The 14,300-nt window shown below is 35.8% G+C and overlaps 1 protein-coding gene across 10 annotated transcripts in view; it reads left to right on the top strand.

Annotated features, from left to right (window-relative positions):
• The window catches only part of LOC121321831 (zinc finger MIZ domain-containing protein 1-like), a 140,860-nt gene that overhangs the window by 97,608 nt on the left and 28,952 nt on the right, over positions 1–14,300 (top strand). Inside the window, exon 1 of one of the 10 annotated variants that reach the window (XM_041261083.1) lies at positions 11,348–11,455. The exons of 8 other annotated variants lie outside the window; for them this stretch is intronic. The gene's annotated coding sequence lies outside the window, so the exon portion shown is untranslated. Of the gene's footprint in view, positions 1–11,347; positions 11,456–11,955; positions 12,037–14,300 lie in introns of those variants that run through there. One more of the 10 variants, XM_041261084.1, reaches the window with a different exon arrangement.

Below are 14,300 nucleotides of genomic sequence, written 5' to 3'. Positions count from 1 at the left end.
CGTACATCCGCCCGTCACATATCCTCCCTAACCGTTTATCCGGCATGATCAAGCTCTTCAGCACAGTGAGTGAGAGAGAACCAGAACCAGGGTCGAATACCGAAGAGTGAGCAAGCAAGTCGAAACTGCGGACAGCCGGGCTAGTAGCCAGAGTTTGTTTACTATTGAACAGAGAACACTGTGTTGTATGTACTCTGTGCACCACCATTGCTGGTATTGTCACGTGAGCTGTTCATTTTGTTGCTATGTAAATACATTATGTTCGCCTGCAGGACGTATCAACTTTAAACTCCATCTCGATCTCCTGCCTGTCACTCAGCAACGAATGCACACAGCTACCCTGTCACAAGCATTAATACCCTGTATCTTTATAAACAAGGGATTTAGGGCTTAATCTCCAAACAACAATTGTGTAAATATAATTGTTGCAGCTGTGTATAATGGGATTTAAAACAGGATTCCTTCATCCGACTTTTTACATATCCTGGTCGCACCGCAGTCGGATACGCGACAACTCTATTTAGAAAAAAAAATAAACTTGGCAGCACTTTTCACTATTCCTGTTTTGTAGCTTTCACTGTTTATACATTGCCACTAACATGTAGTTCCAGTACTTGTTTGGCGGGTAGTGTATATTGATTAGAAGCTGGTGCATGCACAGTATGTCGGTGAGAGAAACTCAAGTTCAATTCAGTTGCTACTAGAGCACTTTTGACCAAATGTAAGGGATTAAACAACAGCCTCTTGCGTCTACCCATTCAATTATTATTGGGTATTCTGGCAGATCTAGTCTCACAAGCTCATGATTTTAAATATGCTGTGGCGTGCATTTTAGTAAAGTTGATTTTAGCTAAGCAACACAAATGTGAAGTGATATTGGACAGTCATACAGATGTGAAAAACAGGTTTTAGTGTTATTTAAGATGTAGTACATAATTACCGTAAGGAAGTGGCTTGAGTTCAAAGTGAAATACCTCAGTAAAAATACCAGCTCAGTTCTTGTGATCTGCTTTTTTAATAAGGAGAATCTGCTGTGATTTAAATCAACATACATGTTGTTAAAGAATAGAGTTTCTATTGCACGCTAATTGAACAAGGTTATCCTCATTTTCTTCACCTTTGTACTCCAGATTGGACTGGCATAAACAGTTTAAATTATTATTATTATTATTATTATTATTATTATTATTATTATTATTATTATTAAATTTAAAATAATAATAATAATAATAATAATAATAATAATAATAATAATAATAATAATAATAATAATAATAACTTGCCTTAATGAACAGAATGGTGAAACATGATATTTGGATGTGCCCCAAGGTTTTCAAACAGACTGATTTTTTTTTTTTTATATATATAAAATTGGCCTGGGTCTTGGACCGTGCTCTAGAAAGCTGGAATTTCCTGTGTTTTTAGAATAATAACTTTTTTGGGTGTAGCAAAGACTCAAGAATTACCAGAAAATACTGCCCTCTATTGTAGTAATGACTAATAACAGCTTTGTATGTGACATTTTTATGTAAACAGATTAATTGTAGTGGTTAGGGCTCTGGACTCTTGACAGTAGGGTCGATGGTTCAATCCCAGGTGGGGGTCACTGCTGCTGTACCCGTGAGCAAGATAGTTTACCTAGATTGCTCCAGTAAAATTATATATAAAAATAATGTGATATCTTGTAACAATTGTAAGTCACCCTGGATAAGGGTGTCTGTTAATTAATAATAATAATAGAGAAACCTGGCAAGTTAACTTCAAGTTGTCTGAACAGAAACTTTTCCCCAACTCCACAATACTAAAGACACATAAAGTTGCTAAAATACAGACGTGGAGTGTTTTGAAGCACATTTAGAATATTTAGGTGAAGTTTTCAGAATAGATAACTTTAATTAATATACATTTAAGGTATCCATTGTCAGGAAAATATGTGTTTAGTGTTTTAATTTGTATTCAAAGTGGGTTATAAATTTTTTTTTTTTTTTTTTAATTAAATAATTTCAATAATATTGTAGATTTGCATATGTAACCATTCTCTTTAAATTTACCACAGTAATTGTGTGACTAACTGACTTAAAAAAATATAATGGAGTATAGTGCTAGACTGCCTACCAGTGAAGAGATATCTAATACTCTACAGCAGAGAGTGACATGAAGATGGGAACTGGCGGGACCAGGAAATAAAAAATAATCTCTCAGGACGGGCAAGAACAGGATTTAAGCTTCTGGGAATGGGAAGGAAAGGGACTACTGTGCCACCAGGAGACAGGAAGAGCCTATGACATGGAATTTGACTTTTACCAAAAACATAAATAATATTAACAGGTCTCACATAAACATATACTGTAATTACATTAATTTTACCAAATAATTTTTAATTGCGCTACAATTGATAAAATAATACCCGGAAATACACAGAGGGCGATCTCCATTTCCTGGTTTGAGGCCAGGAGACTGACCTCACAGAGGGAGATACCCACAGGCTACTTGCATCTGCCAGTATGGCTGACAGCGACAGGGAAAGTGAGAGGAGCCTAATTTTATCAATTTATATCAGACACCTCTTGTGAATGTGAATCATGTAGTGATGGATCTGGCGTAGAGAGAGAAAACAAGGATTGTCTCCCGTATCAATTCGAGCCATATGCCTCTGAATTAGAAGGGTCAAACTTGGAGAGAAAATCGGACAACTGCAACGCAGACGGACCGGGGGGGGACAGCAGATGTCCGCAGAGAATCAGAATGGTTAATAAAAACCCTAATGTTTACATAGATTGATACTTAAAATATTTCATATTACCCATAATTGTATAGTTATATCAGTCCTTTAGTTAACAATATTGATACATGAATTATTGATACTAGCAGAATAACTGAATGCTGTGGATTGCTACTGGCATGTATTTAACATATCTCTCTCTATATACATATGTACAGTATATTAAGGATGTGCACATGTTTTTTTTTTGTGAATATTACCCCTAATTGTAATGCAGAGATGCTAACGGCTATGATTTGGCCTTAGCAGCTACTATTTTGGAGTAGGGATGGGTCAGTATTAATACATTACATTACAGTATTAATACCGTTACTTTTATTCTACACCGCAATTATCGTAATTCCTTTGTACAACAGTTAACGCATTTTTCAACTGCAGGCACGCTCCATTTAAATCAATAGATGGTACTTGCAGCCTTAGCAAAGTGTCTGAGGAAGATATTTTTGTGAACTGGCACTGTATTTTGATAATGTTTTTGAAGGAAACTGTCAACGACACAGAATACACATTTCAATGCTGCATTCTGCTACCCAGAACTTGCTATGCCGGCTGCTCTTGGCTGCTGTCTTTCTGACGTCACACACACACAGCTTTTAGAGAAACGCCTTCTCTAAACCTTGCAGCATAGCACACATTTTCAACGTGCTATATTTACATTTGTCTGAATTATCAACAGTCAATTTAATGTAATTGATTAACATTAACACCTATTGCAAAATTATACATCACTTGTCACGGATTTAGTGTATCGTGTATGTTTAAATTATTTATTTATTTATTTATTTAATATAGCGTTGACAAGGCTGTTCACGGCTTCATTGTATAATGATAAAATGCAGTTCGCCATCGCCAACAAGGTGGCAGCAGTAGTTTTAGTGGTTATTTGTGTTACGATTAGCAGGTCACTCGTGATCTCTGCATCGTCTGTGTGGTTCCCAGCCGCAGCCAGCCTCCCGCAGTAACATTTCAAAGCTGCGCTGGGCTTTGCAGAATCTGCACAGATTTCTGTGGGTGTTGAGTGACATCTATAGCGCATCTCCGTGATTTTGTGCAGCGCAGTGCAGAACTGTGGAAATCTGCGCTGTAAGAATCCGACCAATGTCTCAAATAAAACTAGCACAGACCTGCGACTGCAGCAGGATAGCCTACTTATTATCAACATAGTTTTGTTTAGATAAGTTATACAGTATTCCAGTTTTCTTAGGTAAATGAAGAAATCTTTTTTTTTTTTTTTTTTTTACAAACTCCACGTGTAATAATCATTGGAAGCTTACTTGTGCAATGTTGTGACATGTAGTTATAAATCCAATAACACGTTTTATTGTTTAAAAGACCGATCATTTCCCAATTCTATTTACCATCAGCTAAACAAAGTATTTATTTAATTTAGTTAAAATGTTTTAACAAACTACAGCACCATGTCATTTTGAGCAAATAACAGATTTTTTTAATTTGGCATAGTTAAATACTAAATACCAAATGTTTAAATCATTCCATGAAAGGAAGTGTGATTTGTTGGCTTTATTTTTGTGAATTACAGTCATTTAAGTGATTTACATTAATCATTCTTCATTTAAGCCTTTTTTTTTTATATAACTTGCATGATGTACTGTATACCGTGATATTACGGTTACCGTGGCATTTTGTTTTTTAACGTTTATACCATCCCATCCCTATTTTGGAGGTTTTGTTATGGCGCTACCTTGAAGGGGTATGCATAATAATACTATTTTTAATAAATAAATAAATGATGGATACAGCCTGAACATTTATGAATATTATTTTAATACCTTTTATCTATTTATTTATTTATTTATTTTTAAATGAATTAATGGTTCTTAATACTGTATTTCACTGACAGGTTATTGTGCCATTGACATACTAAAATCTGAGCAGGGTTGCTTAGTAACCAGTTTAGAAACTGAAACTGCCACACAAAACTCTGAACAGTTGTTTTTATATTACCAAATGCATATATGACATTATTATATTACACATTGTGCTTATAAAGACCCTGTGCTTGCACTGTATTTTTTTTTTCTGAAGAACTGAAACTAAAAACAAACTACTAGTAGTTTACTGGTAGTGTTTAATGCAAAACCCTATAAACCCTAAATGTATTCGTGAATAAAAAATATATCTGTACCTTCAAATAATAGTTGATCTGTATATCACAGGATGGGATGGGACGAGATTTTTTTTTTTTTTGATTGGACAGGAAATAAAAATAAAAACTAAAAAAAACAAAGTTACAGTACGGGATGGGACAGGAAAAGTTTGGACAAGACAGGATTGGAAATGATGACTTTCATGGGATGGGATGGGGTGGGACAGGAACATTTTTGACAGGACAGGATAGGACAGGGCTGAAGTTTCATTCCTGTGCCACTCTCAGCTCTATAGTAATAATTTTAGATTTCACTCCATAGTGTCATATTTATATTGCTGAAAAGTATGTGTAAATATATTCTTATTGGTACATGTGTACTGCTACAACCTTCTAGTGTGATGCTGTGAAGCTACAAAAAGCACATCTGTGGTTATTAAAATCATAGTACTCCTGTTTTTGTAGGTGATTTGTTTATTTCTGACTCTGAAGAATGCGTTTTACTCAAAAGTTAAATTAATTTTATGTTTGCTGCATGAAAATAAAAATCAGTGCAGGGCTCCAAAGTGGGTCACTGCTGATAACATTAAACTGGACCAGCTACAACCTTAATGATCTAACACGACTTTGCATGGTAACAAACTTAACAAAATGAACAGTAAAGATGTATTCATATAAGCAAAAAGTGTATGCGATGTAATTACCCATTGGTCAACTTGATGCAATAAACAGTTATTTTTGATTCGTTATTTTCAGATAATAGTCCTTTTTAAAAAAAAAAAAATCTATCCCTAATTATTAATCTTCTTTAGTAAACGTAATGTGTTGTAGTAGCACAAGTGACAATCTTATAAACTGTGCATTGTTGCTTAAGATTCATGATCAGCACAAACCACATCAGAAAGTGAGTTTAAAGGTACCTTATTTAACAAGTGTGGATATGAGCATTTATTCTATTCATCCTGTTTTGAAAAGTGCAGCCTAGAGATATATCCAGTACCGGTGGGCTGTTTAGTGATGGGAAGGAGGGTGGTGCTGTTTGTGAATCGTGACCTTACTGTGAAAAGGATTAGTCTGCTCTTTTAATCTGTGATTACTGAAGCTGTCTTATCCACAGTGCAGAGGTCATGCAGGCCTACTGTAGTCTTGCTCCAACAGTTAAAACCTGGTACTATTAAATGTCACCCTGGCTTGAGCAAGCATACAATGTACAGTATAAATATGCAGTTTACTGTTGGAGAATCTCCACAGAAGCACACATTACTATAGACAGAGATTGGAATTCTCTTGTTAAAGTGCTTCATCATGGTAATCCCTGTACAATGAGAATGGCACATTCCGGAATGCTCTTGCTTGAATAGGCACAAGGAATTTCTGAGTACTGGGAAGGGGGAAGGTTAACAAATGCTGAAAGATGGGAAAAATACAAGATGTTTTACAAATATCCAGTATAGTATAAACTTTTTAAATATAGCGTAAGCATAAAGCATGCCAGCACAAATAATAAAATGGATGGTGTCTCATTGAATTTGAAACCAAATGACAAAGTCAAGTAAGTGAAGTATGCCAAATGTTTTCTTTGAGAGGCAACCAATTAGCAGCACTGGATACATTAAAACTGTGATAGTATCAAAGGTCTGTTGCATCATTGAATGTGGAGGTTTGTGTCTGTTTGGGGGTTGTTTGGTTTCAAACAAGTGCTAGCATGAAATATAAAAGCCATAATTGCAGAAATTGTAATAATGCCTTATTTCATTTGAAGGCTTAGTCTAGACTTCATAACAAAAGCCCATTGAATAACTAGTACAACCTGTTATCAAAACATAAAAATACACATATTTACTACAGTCTGTTTTTAGTGGACCTGTATAGCACACACAGGCAGTCTAGAAACACAATTTTAAAGCTTTCTTTTAAATGTATGAAGGATTACTCTCAATGTAAGCTTTGTTTAATGAGCTTGGGTCTTGGGTCTACACAGCCTCCAGGCCTCAGTTTAGCAGGTGGGATTCAGGTATATTCATACTTCCTTAAATAACACCGTGTAACAATTTTTTATTTTTTTTTTGTTCCTGGGTAGTAAGTGTTATTTCCTAATTGCTTGTGCCTCAAAAGTATAGAAAATGGCTATTATTCCCGACAAACTTTGCTTTTGTGACCAGGACAGTGATATTTCAAAATATCGCTATTTCCAATGGGAAAACAGGCAAATGTGTGTCTTTTCGTTCACAGTCTTTTTTTTCTGACTTTATTTGAACGAAAAGACATTTGCCTGTTTTCCCATTGGAAATAGTGATATTTTGAAATATCACTGCCCTGGTCACAAAAGCAAAGTTTGTGGGGAATAATAGCCATTTTCTATACTTTTGAGGCATAAGCAATTAGGAAATAACACTTACTATCCAGGAACAAAAATTGTGTTACATAGTGTAATTTGCCATTGGGTAGAATTTAGGCACATTTAAAACTGCTGAGCGGGCAGAAGGCACTTCAGATGACAGATCTGTGCACTACTGATTCCTTAGCCATGAACACTTTGTGATTCAAGTATTTAAAGTATTTCTGTGGCAAAATACATTCCCTGTCAATTGATAGCTGTAAAAGCGTTTGGATATCTTATACAGTTGGCAGTCGGTAATGGTATACTGCAGTACAACAAGGGTAAAAATCTATTCTGAAGCTATGTTCCATAGATTTTGTCCTGTGACTGCACTCTGCTTGCCGCCACTCTGTCTCAATCAGTTCTATTGGAGTTCATCACAATGTGCTCTGCAGTCACATGCCTTTCCAAAGACGTCTCCATCAGTTCAATTTAAATTCCAGTTCTGTTAGTCACCGAGTGAAATCTGCCAAAATACTTGACCTAGGATGGTCACATATGTTTCCTCATTGTCCCCTAAGATTGCACAGTGCAAATGTTTGTAAAGTAAATGTAAATCTTTAATGTGAACAGTGCAGGAAACTTATGACTGTTACTTATTATCGAGGGGAAACAGAGCAAGGGCTATCAAGATAACTAATTAATGCAGCACAGAGGTTATCATAGTCCATGCATTTTAGAACAGTCAAATGTCCAAAAGTGAAACTCCTTAATTAACAAGCTGCCATTTTAGGTGATAAGTGTTACTAAAGATGAAGCTTGTTTACTAGAACGTTGGTGCCTGTGGGAGTTTAGCTCTTACTGGCATAAAATATTGTATGATATTTTCTTGTAACAAAATAACATTGTCAATTTGTCTCTGCACAGTTCACATCCAAAATCAGCACCTGGTTAATTACAGAATGTGCATGGATAACCAGTGTCCCTTTAATAATAATAATAATAATAATAATAATAATAATAATAATAATAATATAATAATAATAATAATGCATTCCCCAGTTGGTTAATGACCCATAACAAATAAAAAATGTGAAAGATATTTTAGAGATGTACAGCACACGAGAAAACAATGGTAAGTATTGACTCTTACCGGGTGTGCTGTAACAGTGATTTAATGTAATTTAGGAACAGTTGTAACATGATTGATCTGTTTTTTGGAAAACTAAGAATAGAAAAATATGAACTGGAGGAGTTTCCAGTGTAAGCTGATATTGGTGAAACCCTCCCTACCGAGACATGTTTAAAAAATGCTGTTGCTTTACATAGCAATGTTGTCAGCAGGTTGTAAATCAGCAAAAGGCTAGTTTGTGCAATCTCGTGCCTTGCTGTGTAAAAACATGCAACTTGTCTATGTCAACTATGACAGATACGTTCCAGTGTAGGTTATAATTCAGATGTTGTGTGCACAGTTTATAGCAACTGACAAGTGTATGAATATTCTGCGGAACACCGGATTTCCAATAGACGTTAACTTTGGCTAAACAAATTTAAATACAGATTTTATTTGTATTTACATGTAACCTAAGCCTATTGAATGCAAGTTCTTAGTGCTTTTAACACAGAAACACGCTTACTATATTAATCCTGCTGGTGCTATCCACTATGAGCGATTTATTGACTGTGTAAATTGTATATTTGTGTGTAATATGGCTGTGGCTGGAGCCTTAATTGAATGACTAATGATTAATTAAGAACATAAGAAAGTTTACAAACGAGAGGAGGTCATTCAGCCTATCTTGCTCGTTTGGTTATTAGTAGCTTATTGATCCCAGAATCTCATCAAGCAGCTTCTTGAAGGATCCCAGGGTGTCAGCTTCAACAACATTATTGGGGAGTTGGTTCCAGACCCTCACAATTCTCTGTGTAAAAAATTGTACCTCCTATTTTCTGTTTTGAATGCACCTTTGTCTAATCTCCATTTGTGACTCCTGGTCCTTGTTTCTTTTTTCAGGTCGAAAAAGTACCTTGGGTCGACATTGTCGATACCTTTTAAAATTTTGAATGCTTGAATTAGGTCACCACGTAGTCTTCTTTGTTCAATACTGAATAGATTCAATTATTTTAGCCTGTCTGCATATGCATATGACATGCCTTTTAAAACTGGAATAATTAGGCTCTAGCCACATGGTATTTAAGGAGGAGAAAATCATTTGTTGGATGGGGTTGATGTTTGAGGGGAGTGCTGGTGAGTTGGTGTTTGTTTGTTAATAAACATGCTCCCCAATGCTTTAAACTGCAGCTTTGTGGTTACTTAGTCTCATTCCAGCGCCCCCTGGAGCAGGGCTGGAGTTTAAAGCACTGGGGCACACGTTTATTAACAAATAGAAACACACAAACAAATAAACAGGCACTGGGGCCAAAATAAAAGGTTAAACAAAACAATTCGGCTGTCAGGCTAGGCATTCGCCTTCACTGGCCAAGTTCTCCACAACACAGTATATACACAGCTTACCAGCAATCCCCTCAAACACCAACCTCCAACAAAGGATTTTCCCCTCCTTTAATAACATGTGGCTGGAGCCTAATTAATCATGAATCATTCAATTAAGTCTCCAGCCACATTCTCACATATTTTTTGGCAGGAAAGGGGGTTAAAATCCTCTGTATTTACACACAAATACACAATTTACATTTTGAGCTTTCTTCCTGCTACATTGGCCCATTATAGTACTAAATGCAATGCAAATATGGTTCTATGATAAGCTGGCTTGCAAATTTTAGGACAGTGATATTTATTCTAGATATCTGGCTCTATTTGCATAAATCCAGGTCTCACAATAATGACTTAATTCTGTGTCTGTGTTAAAATAATCCACACTATATGGCTGAAAAGAAGTACATTAAGTTTCGTTGTGGTATTTTGTGGTCAGTTCAGCATTATCACATGTTTACACAAGCAGAGCTGTTTTTGCATTTTTTTTATCATCAGTTTGGTAAGACCTTTTTTTCTATCAGTGACTGTTAAAGGCTTTTTGTTAATCTTTTGTATTTTTTTTCGTTTGCCAATTCAGGTTTGCTGCTTAGTGCTTTGAGAAGCCGTGTATTAAGTAAAGAAATGAAAACAGAATTACATTTGCACATAAAAAGCAATTAACTTTCTTGACTGTGCTCAGAGGCATACGTTTTTCCCTCCCCTAACCTAATTGTCAGGTGTTATGTTTGCAACACAATGACAAAGTGATTATTCTCAAGGAAGCTCTACCAGTACATAATGAGGAATTAATCTCTAGTTGACCCTATTTGACCCCAAATAGAATTGTACTATAAGGTTAATTTAGTTGACTTGTTGCTTAAATGACCTGGTCCAACCAAATAGAGTGGTTTTATCATATTATGAATTTGTTCATATATAACAAAACACTGTTGGTAAAGTACAGAAAAACTTAATTAGATAGTTTAACATTTGACCAGAAATGAAAACAAAGATTATATGTCTTTTAAACTGAAAGTTGCCCTTAGACTGTACATAGCTTTGTTCAGGGATAACCTTCATCCTTACTTATTTTTATTTTACAGTTAAATGACCTTTGGCAAAATAATATTTATTGTTTCATTCAAATGCTGTAGTCTTAAAGTTTGCAGCCTGGAGTAACATTGAAATAAAATTCAAGCACTGAAGGCAGTGAACTATAAAATACATAATTGTGTGGAATTCTTGACAGACATTAGATAGAGCTGTATAAAAGACCAGCTATTTCCCTTTAATTTCTTCCCCACCCCCCTAAAACGACACTGATTCCAACTCTTCAAATCAGGAAGCCACCAACATTGCCTAAAAACAGTCTTCTCAGGACCCTAATTAGCATGACTTGTTTGATAGATTTAGTCAACAGTATTCTTAGTAGAGGGGGAAGCACCAGTGCAAAATGTATCCAACCTAAAGCTTTTTAGCTTTAATGTCCTTCAATGATTTTTTGGATACTTTTGTAACAAATGTTGCATCAAATTAACTGATAAGAGATTCTCTTTTGTCCTTTCGGCCACGAGCCAAGATGGAGGCTATGTCTAGCACATGAGGCACCACCCCTCTTGCAAGTTTGAAATGTGAGCTGCCTGAATTTTTTTCTCCCTTCTGGCAAAGTGGTTGTGGCTGCTTGTGTGTGATGTGTGTATTGTGAGAGCGAGCAATGGATCACTAGACAGAGAAAGAGGAGATACATCAATAACAGCAACGTAGAACAAGGTGAGGAGATAAGCGTTTTTTTTTTTTTTTTTAACCCTTTAACTCTACAAACACTGCAGCAGCTTCCTTCCTTCCTGTCTGCAGAGGCATTTTAGTCAAACACTGCAATGTGTGCCATGTATGTGATAGACTCCTGCTGTCTGTTTTGGTGTGTGAAGTTTTTAAAGCTTAACCCGATTCTCCCTCCCATTGTCTCCTGAGGATTTGTAGCCTGAGTGCAAAGAGGCCGTTGCAAGTACAACATGAGCCCATTAGCAAAGACTCCATCTGTGATTGCTTTTGCTTGTGAAACCGGGAGACTGGCAATTAATAATTGATGTGTATTGTGCAGTAGCTGGACAGGCAAAGAGAGAAAAGAGAGAGAGAGAGAGAGGAAAATAAAGCAAGGGTGCCCTCAGAGAGAGAAACAGAAAGCTTGAAAATAGCTGCTGGCTTCTTCGTGCTGAGATTAAGGCTGCCCTGTTTTGCCTTTGTTCTGCAATAGCTGATTCTTGCTTAGAAGTGTTTCCAGACATATGTGCCCTTTTCAGTGCAAGGAAGAGAGGGAAATAAGACAGGGGCAGGAAGATATTGGTTTGTTGGTAAGTCTGAAGTCTGGTGATGGTGCTGTAATGGGGGTGGGGTGTGTTGATTGGAGATAGAAAACCAGGGATGTGTTTGAAGTAATAATGCAATTTTGCCCTTAAAAGGAGGGGAGGGGAGGGGGTAGTGGAATTGAGTTTTAAACCATCACAAGAACATTGCAGTGGAGCACATGTCACAGTTGTAACAGCTCAGCTCACTACATTTGACCCAGATAGTTACATATAAAGTGTCAAAATATGTTTATCTCCTAGAGACAAGCTGACCTACTTAAAGAGCATGTCTCTGTGAAATCCTTTAAGGGCTTCTCACAGGCTTGCAATTACTGTATTCTAACTTTGTTTTCCATGCCAAAAACATATGATATATACATGTGCAAGGTAAGTATTTATTGTGCTCTGCAACACGACACTAGTGTGTGTGTGTCCACATATATATATATATATATATATATATATATATATATATATATATATATATATATATATATATATATATATATCTCAACAATCAGTAGATTAGATGAGTAGGCGTGTGTATTGGCACATGCTTTATTGATCTGCTGTTCTATTTCTTTTTTTTATTATTTCTTTAGGGTCAGATTTAAACAACAATTGCAGCCTACATTGCATTGCAGCCTGCTATAGCCTGATTACTGAATGTGTTCTAGCACAGCAAAAAAAAACATTAACTAACTAGTTAATCATGATACTTTACACTACTGTCTGGTGTCTGAAGGGTGTTCACGTTCACTTAAGGCTGAAAAAAACGTGTTTTCACTTTTACTATGGAAAAATCAGACCCTATATCAGTTTACAAACCCACAGCACAGTTGCCAGCATGTAGAAGCTCTTGACTGTAGCTCTGTTTGCTTAGTTTGTTTTAATTAAGTCAGTATTTTGTTCAGCATGTACAGCCTAACTTACCAAAAACTTACATTGCATTATAAATAGGGATTCTGCTTTTCAGTTTTTATTAATTTCATTTTCAGGTGTTTGTTTTTAGTTTTTTTCAAGTTTTATGTAAATCTTTTTTTTTTTTTTTTTTTTTTTTTTCTGGGCTTTTGCTTTATACTGAATGAAATTATTGGTTTTGGTTACTTTCCAAAATGCATGGGCGTTTTTTTTTTCTGTCACGATATGTGTAGTAACTCGACCGTACTTACATACTTAAGTTGTACCTTCTTTCCTTTACTGTCTTCCACAATGAAATACTTGGTCATGGGCATATTCTCCTGGGGGGTTTTTGTGTGTCAAGGCATTTTTTTTACATTTTGCCACAGTTTACAATTCTGTTTTAAATCCCGAGAACAATTATTATCTCGTTGGGATGGGTTTCAAATATTCAGAACGACTCAACAATAGATACAAGTCAAGAAGGAGGGACCTTGCCATGGGAAAGGTAGTTTTTTTTTTTTTTTAATGGGAAAGGGGTGAAGTCAATGTGAATTGAGTAACCAATTCCAGTGTTTTTTTCTGTGTTTATTGGCTGTACACCAATTTTATTTTTTTTGTAGAGGGGGGTTGTTTTATCGGTTAAGACTGAAAATCAGAAGCCCTAATTATGAAGTATAGTGTTAAAGAATTTTGTATGCAAAGTCAATGCTGTGCATGTTGTAACACAAAATGTGATTCAGTTTACAAGCTGAACTGAAATACATTTTTTTTTTTCATATTATGATTATCACACCTTACATAATTGCACCTGTTTAGGAGAAACGTACATTTTGATTGTAAACAATAACATTTATATTAGGACCGCTCTGTTTACAAAAATAAGTGATCTTGATTGAACAACAATAAAAAAAAAAAGCACTTTACTCGCACTTAACTGCTGCACTGAAGACCTTTGTGAATTTGCAGTCACTTAGTTTGACAGTTAACTACAATAGCTTTCGTCAGTGGGCATTGCACATACGAGAGGGTTTCACTGTTCTAGTATCATCTAAACACTACTGGATATCCCAAGCCTCGTGTACCTTTAGGAAATATTTTTATGTGCTGAGTTTGCCACACAGTTGGATGAAAGCCCTGCTGGGATCTCCAATGCAAGTACAAGTAGATGGTTAACCAGAGCTAAGAGGCTGCAAAGAGAAGGCTATTTATTGCAGCCTTTAATGTCATGTGATGGTAGCAGGCACGTTGGAAGAATGTCTCTATGTTATGATTATATTTGTAAGTGTTTTGTAATATTGTTTACAATGTAGACGAAACTGTCCTTGATTTTCATTTTGAATCAATTTACATTATTTGAGGGGGGGGGG

The sequence above is a fragment of the Polyodon spathula genome, chromosome 10, assembly GCF_017654505.1.
Source record: "Polyodon spathula isolate WHYD16114869_AA chromosome 10, ASM1765450v1, whole genome shotgun sequence".
In the NCBI taxonomy this organism is placed as follows: Eukaryota; Metazoa; Chordata; class Actinopteri; order Acipenseriformes; family Polyodontidae; genus Polyodon; species Polyodon spathula.
The sequence above is the reverse complement of the archived record's forward strand: the minus strand, read 5'-3'. Positions and strand labels throughout refer to the sequence as shown.